At 41.9% G+C, this 5,121-nt stretch overlaps 1 non-coding gene across 1 annotated transcript; it reads right to left on the reverse strand.

Annotated features, from left to right (window-relative positions):
* Positions 1–280: 280 nt before the first annotated feature.
* On the reverse strand, positions 281–388 carry LOC148577340 (small nucleolar RNA R71). Its single transcript, XR_015903522.1, has one exon. It is a non-coding gene; the product is annotated as a small nucleolar RNA R71 (small nucleolar RNA).
* Positions 389–5,121: the final 4,733 nt, after the last annotated feature.

Genomic DNA, 5,121 nt, shown 5'->3' on the forward strand with positions numbered 1-5,121 from the left:
GCTTAAACCTCAATTAGTTTCTCTGATGCAACAGAACTGCAAATTTCATGGACTTCCATCTGAAGATCCTTTTCAGTTCTTGACTGAATTCTTGCAGATCTGTGATACTGTTAAGATCAATGGGGTTGACCCCGAGGTCTATAGGCTTATGCTTTTCCCGTTTGCTGTAAGAGACAGAGCTAGAGTATGGTTGGACTCTCAACCTAAAGATAGCCTGAACCCTTGGGATAAGCTGGTCACGGCTTTCTTAGCCAAGTTCTTTCCTCTTCAAAAGCTTAGTAAGCTTAGAGTGGATGTTCAAACCTTCAGACAGAAAGAAGGTGAATCCCTCTATGAAGCTTGGGAGAGATATAAGCAACTGACCAAAAAGTGTCCTTCTGACATGCTTTCAGAATGGACCATTCTGGATATATTTTATGATGGTCTATCTGAGCTATCAAAGATGTCATTGGACCATTCTGCAGGTGGATCCATTCACCTAAAGAAAACGCCTGCAGAAGCTCAAGAACTCATTGACATAGTTGCTAATAACTAGTTCATGTACACTTCTGAGAGGAATCCTGTAAGTAATGGGACGCCTCAGAAGAAAGGAGTTCTTGAAATTGATACTCTGAATACCATATTGGCTCAGAACAAAATATTGACTCAGCAAGTCAATATGATTTCTCAGAGTTTGAATTGGAATGCAAGCTGTATCCAACAGTACTCAAGAGGCATCTTCTGAGGAAGAAGCTTATGATCCTGAGAACCCTGCAATAGCAGAGGTGAATTACATGGGTGAACCCTATGGAAACACCTATAATCCCTCACGGAGAAATTACCCAAATCTCTCATGGAAGGATCAACAAAAGCCTCAACAAGGCTTTAATAATGGTGGAAGAAACAGGTTTAGCAATAGCAAGCCTTTTCTATCATCCACTCAGCAAAAGGCAGAGAGTTCTGAGCAGACCCCATCTAGCTTGGCAAACATAGTCACTGATCTATCTAGGGCTACTCTAAGTTTCATGAATGAAACAAGGTCCTCCATTAGAAATTTGGAGGCACAAGTGGGCCAGCTGAGTAAAAGGGCCACTGAAATCCCTCCCAGTACTCTCCCAAGCAATACAGAAGAGAATCCAAAAAGAGAGTGCAAGGTCATTGAATTAACCATCATGGCCAAACCTATAAGGGAGGGAGAGGACGTGAATCCCAGTGAGGAAGACCTCCTGGGACGTCCAGTGATCAACAAGGAGTTTCCCTCTGAGGAACCAAAGGAATCTGAGGCTCATCTAGAGACCATAGAGATTCCTTTGAACCTCCTTATGCTATTCATGAGCTTTGATGAGTATTCTTCTTCTGAAGAGAATGAAGATGTTACTAAAGAGCAAGTTGCCAAGTACCTTGGTGCAATCATGAAGCTGAATGCCAAATTATTTGGTAATGAGACTTGGGAAGATGAACCTCCCTTGCTCACCAATGAACTGAGCGATCTGGATCAACTGAGATTGCCTCAGAAGAAACAGGATCCTGGAAAGTTCTTAATACCTTGTACCATAGGCACCAGGACCTTTGAGAAGGCTCTATGTGACCTTGGATCAGGGATAAACCTCATGCCACACTCTGTAATGGAGAAACTGGGAATCTTTGAGGTGTAAGCTGCCAGAATCTCATTAGAAATGGCAGACAACTCCAGAAAACAAGCTTATGGACAAGTAGAGGACGTGCTAGTAAAGGTTGAAGGCCTTTACATCCCTGCTGATTTCATAATCTTGGATACTGGGAAGGATGAGGATGAATCCATCATCCTTGGAAGACCTTTCCTAGCCACAGCAAAAGCTATTATTGATGTGGACAGAGGAGAATTAGTCCTTCAACTGAATGAGGACAACCTTGTGTTTAAAACTCAAGGATCTCCTTCTGTAACCATGGAGAGGAAGCATGAAAATCTTCTCTCACTGCAGAATCAACCAAAGCCTCCACAGTCAAACTCTAAGTTTGGTGTTGGGAGGCCACAACTAAACTCTAAGTTTGGTGTTGAACCCCCACAACCAAACTCTAAGTTTGGTGTTGGGAGGTCCCAACCTTGCTCTGATTATCTGTGAGGCTCCATGAGAGCTCACTGTCAAGCTATTGACATTAAAGAAGCGCTTGTTGGGAGGCAACCCAATGTTATTTAATCATTTTTATTTTATTTTCTCTTTGTTATTTCATGTTTTATTAGGTTGATGATCATGTGGAGTCACAAAAACTACTGAAAAATCGAAAACAGAATGAAAAACAGCATTGAAAATAGCACACCCTTGAGGAAGGGCTTACTGGCGTTTAAACGCCAGTAAGGAGCATCTGGCTGGCGTTTAACGCCAGAACAGAGCATGAAATTGGCGTTAAACGCCAGAAACAAGCAGCAGTCTGGCGTTTAAACACCAGGATTGCACCCAGAGGAAAGCTGGCATTAAACGCCAGAAACAAGCTTCAGACTGGCGTTTAACGCCAGAAACATGCACCAGACTGGCGTTCAACACCAGAAACATGCTATAGACTGACGTTAAATGCCCAAAACAAGCAAAGAAGTGGCGTTTAACGCCAGAAACATGCTGCAGTCTGGCGTTAAACGCCTGGATTGCATATATAGGGCGTTTTACACGTCTAAAAGGTGCAGGGATGAGAAATCCTCAAACACCTCAGGATCTGTGGACCCCACAGGATTCCCTCAGAATCTGTGGACCCCACAGGATCCCCACCTACTTCTTCTCTCTTCTTCACACCTTTCTATAACTCTCTTTCCCAAATACCCCTCACCAATCAACTCAATCACTCTTCCCCATCACCTCTTCACCAATCACATCCATCCTCTCTTCCCCAAAAACCCCACCTACCTTTAAATTCAAAATAATTTCCCTCCGAAACCCAACCCTAAATGGCCGAAACCATCTCTCTCTCCCTCTCCTCCATTTTTCTTCTTCTTCTACTTCTTTCTTTCTTCTTTTGCTCGGGGACGAGCAACCATTTTACGTTTGGTGTGGTAAAAGCATAGCTTTTTGTTTTTCCATAACCATTCATGGCACCTAAGGCCAGAGAAACCTCTAGAAAGAGGAAAAGGAAGGCAATTGCTTCCACCTCTGAGTCATGGGAGATGGAGAGATTCATCTCTAAGGTCCATCAAGACCACTTCTATGAAGTTGTGGCCAAGAAGAAAGTGATCCCTGAGGTTCCTTTCAAACTCAAAAGGAATGAGTATCCGGAGATCTGACTTGAGATTCAAAGAAGTGGTTGGGAAGTTCTCACCAACCCCATTCAACAAGTCATGATCCTAATGGTTCAAGAGTTCTATGCAAACGCATGGATCACAAGGAACCATGATCAAAGTGTGAACCCAAATCCAAAGCATTGGCTTACTACGGATCGGGGAAAATACTTAGATTTCAGTCCAGAAAATGTAAGGCTGGCGTTCAACTTGCCAATGGTGGAAGAAACCACACGCCTCTACACAAGAAGGGTCAACTTTGATCAAAGGTTGGACCAAATCCTCATGGACATATGTGTGGAAGGAGCTCAATGGAAAATTGACTCAAAGGGCAAGCCGGTTCAACTAAGAAGGCTTGACCTCAAACCAGTAGCTAGAGGCTGGTTGGAGTTCATTCAACGCTCAATCATTCCTACTAGCAACCGGTCTGAAGTTACTGTAGACCGGGCCATCATGATCCATAGCATCATGATTGGGGAGGAAGTGGAAGTTCATGAGATCATACCTCAAGAACTCTACAAGGTGGCTGACAAGTCCTCCAATTTGGCAAGGTTAGCCTTTCCTCACCTCATTTTCCACCTCTGCAATTTGGCTAGAATTGACATAGAGGGAGACATCCTCATTGAAGAGGATAACCCCATCACTAAGAAAAGGATGGAGCAAACAAGAGAGCATGGACCTCAACATGAGCATAAGGAAATTCCTCATCATAAAATCCCTGAGATGCCTCAAGGGATGCACTTCCCTCCACAAAACTACTAGGAACAAATCAACACTTCCCTAGGTGAATTAAGTTCCAACATGGGACAACTAAGGATGGAGCACCAAGAGCATTCCATCATCCTCCATGAAATTAGAGAAGATCAAAGAGCTATGAGGGAGGAACAACAAAGACAAGGAAAAGACATAGAGGAGCTCAAAAGCACCATTGGTTCTTCAAGAAGAGGAAGACGTCACCCTCACTAAGGTGGACTCATTCCTTAATCTCCTTATTTATTTATTTTCCTGTTTTTCGGTTTTTGAGCCTTATGTTTTATTTATGTTTGTGTCTTTATTACATGATCATTAGTATTTAAGTGTCTATGCCTTAAAATTATGAATATCCTATGAATCCATCACCTCTCTTAAATGAAAAATGTTGTAATTACAAAAGAATAAGTACATGGTTTCGAATTCATCCTTGAAACTAGTTTAATTATTTTGATGTGGTGACAATACTTTTTGTTTTCTGAATGAATGCTTGAACAGTGCATATGTCTTTTGAAATTGTTGTTTATGAATGTTAAATATGTTGGCTCTTGAAAGAATGATGAACAGGAGAAATGTTATTAGATAATCTGAAAAATCATAAAAATGATTCTTGAAGCAAGAAAAAGCAGTGAATACAGAAAGCTTACGAAAAAAAATTGGCGAAAAAAATAGAAAGAAAAAAAGAAAAAGCAAGCAGAAAAAGCCAAAAGCTCTTAAAACCAAAAGGCAAGAGCAAAAAGCCAGTAGCCCTTAAAACCAAAAGGCAAGGGTAATAAAAAGGATCCAAGGCTTTGAGCATCAGTGGATAGGAGGGCCTAAAGGAAGAAAATCCTGGCCTAAGCGGCTAAACCAAGCTGTCCCTAACCATGTGCTTGTGGCGTGAAGGTGTCAAGTGAAAACTTAAGACTGAGCGGTTAAAGTCGAGGTCCAAAGCAAAAGAAAGATTATGCTTAAAAACCCTAGAGACCTCTAATTGGGGACTCTAGCAAAGCTGAGTCACAATCTGAAAAGGTTCACCCAATTATGTGTCTGTGGCATTTATGTATCCGGTGGTAATACTGGAAAAAAAAGTGCTTAGGGCCACGGCCAAGACTCATAAAGTAGTTGTGTTCAAGAATCAACATACTGAACTAGGAGAATCAATAACA

This window comes from Arachis ipaensis, chromosome B1, assembly GCF_059453495.1.
Source record: "Arachis ipaensis isolate K30076 ecotype BB chromosome B1, ASM5945349v1, whole genome shotgun sequence".
In the NCBI taxonomy this organism is placed as follows: Eukaryota; Viridiplantae; Streptophyta; class Magnoliopsida; order Fabales; family Fabaceae; genus Arachis; species Arachis ipaensis.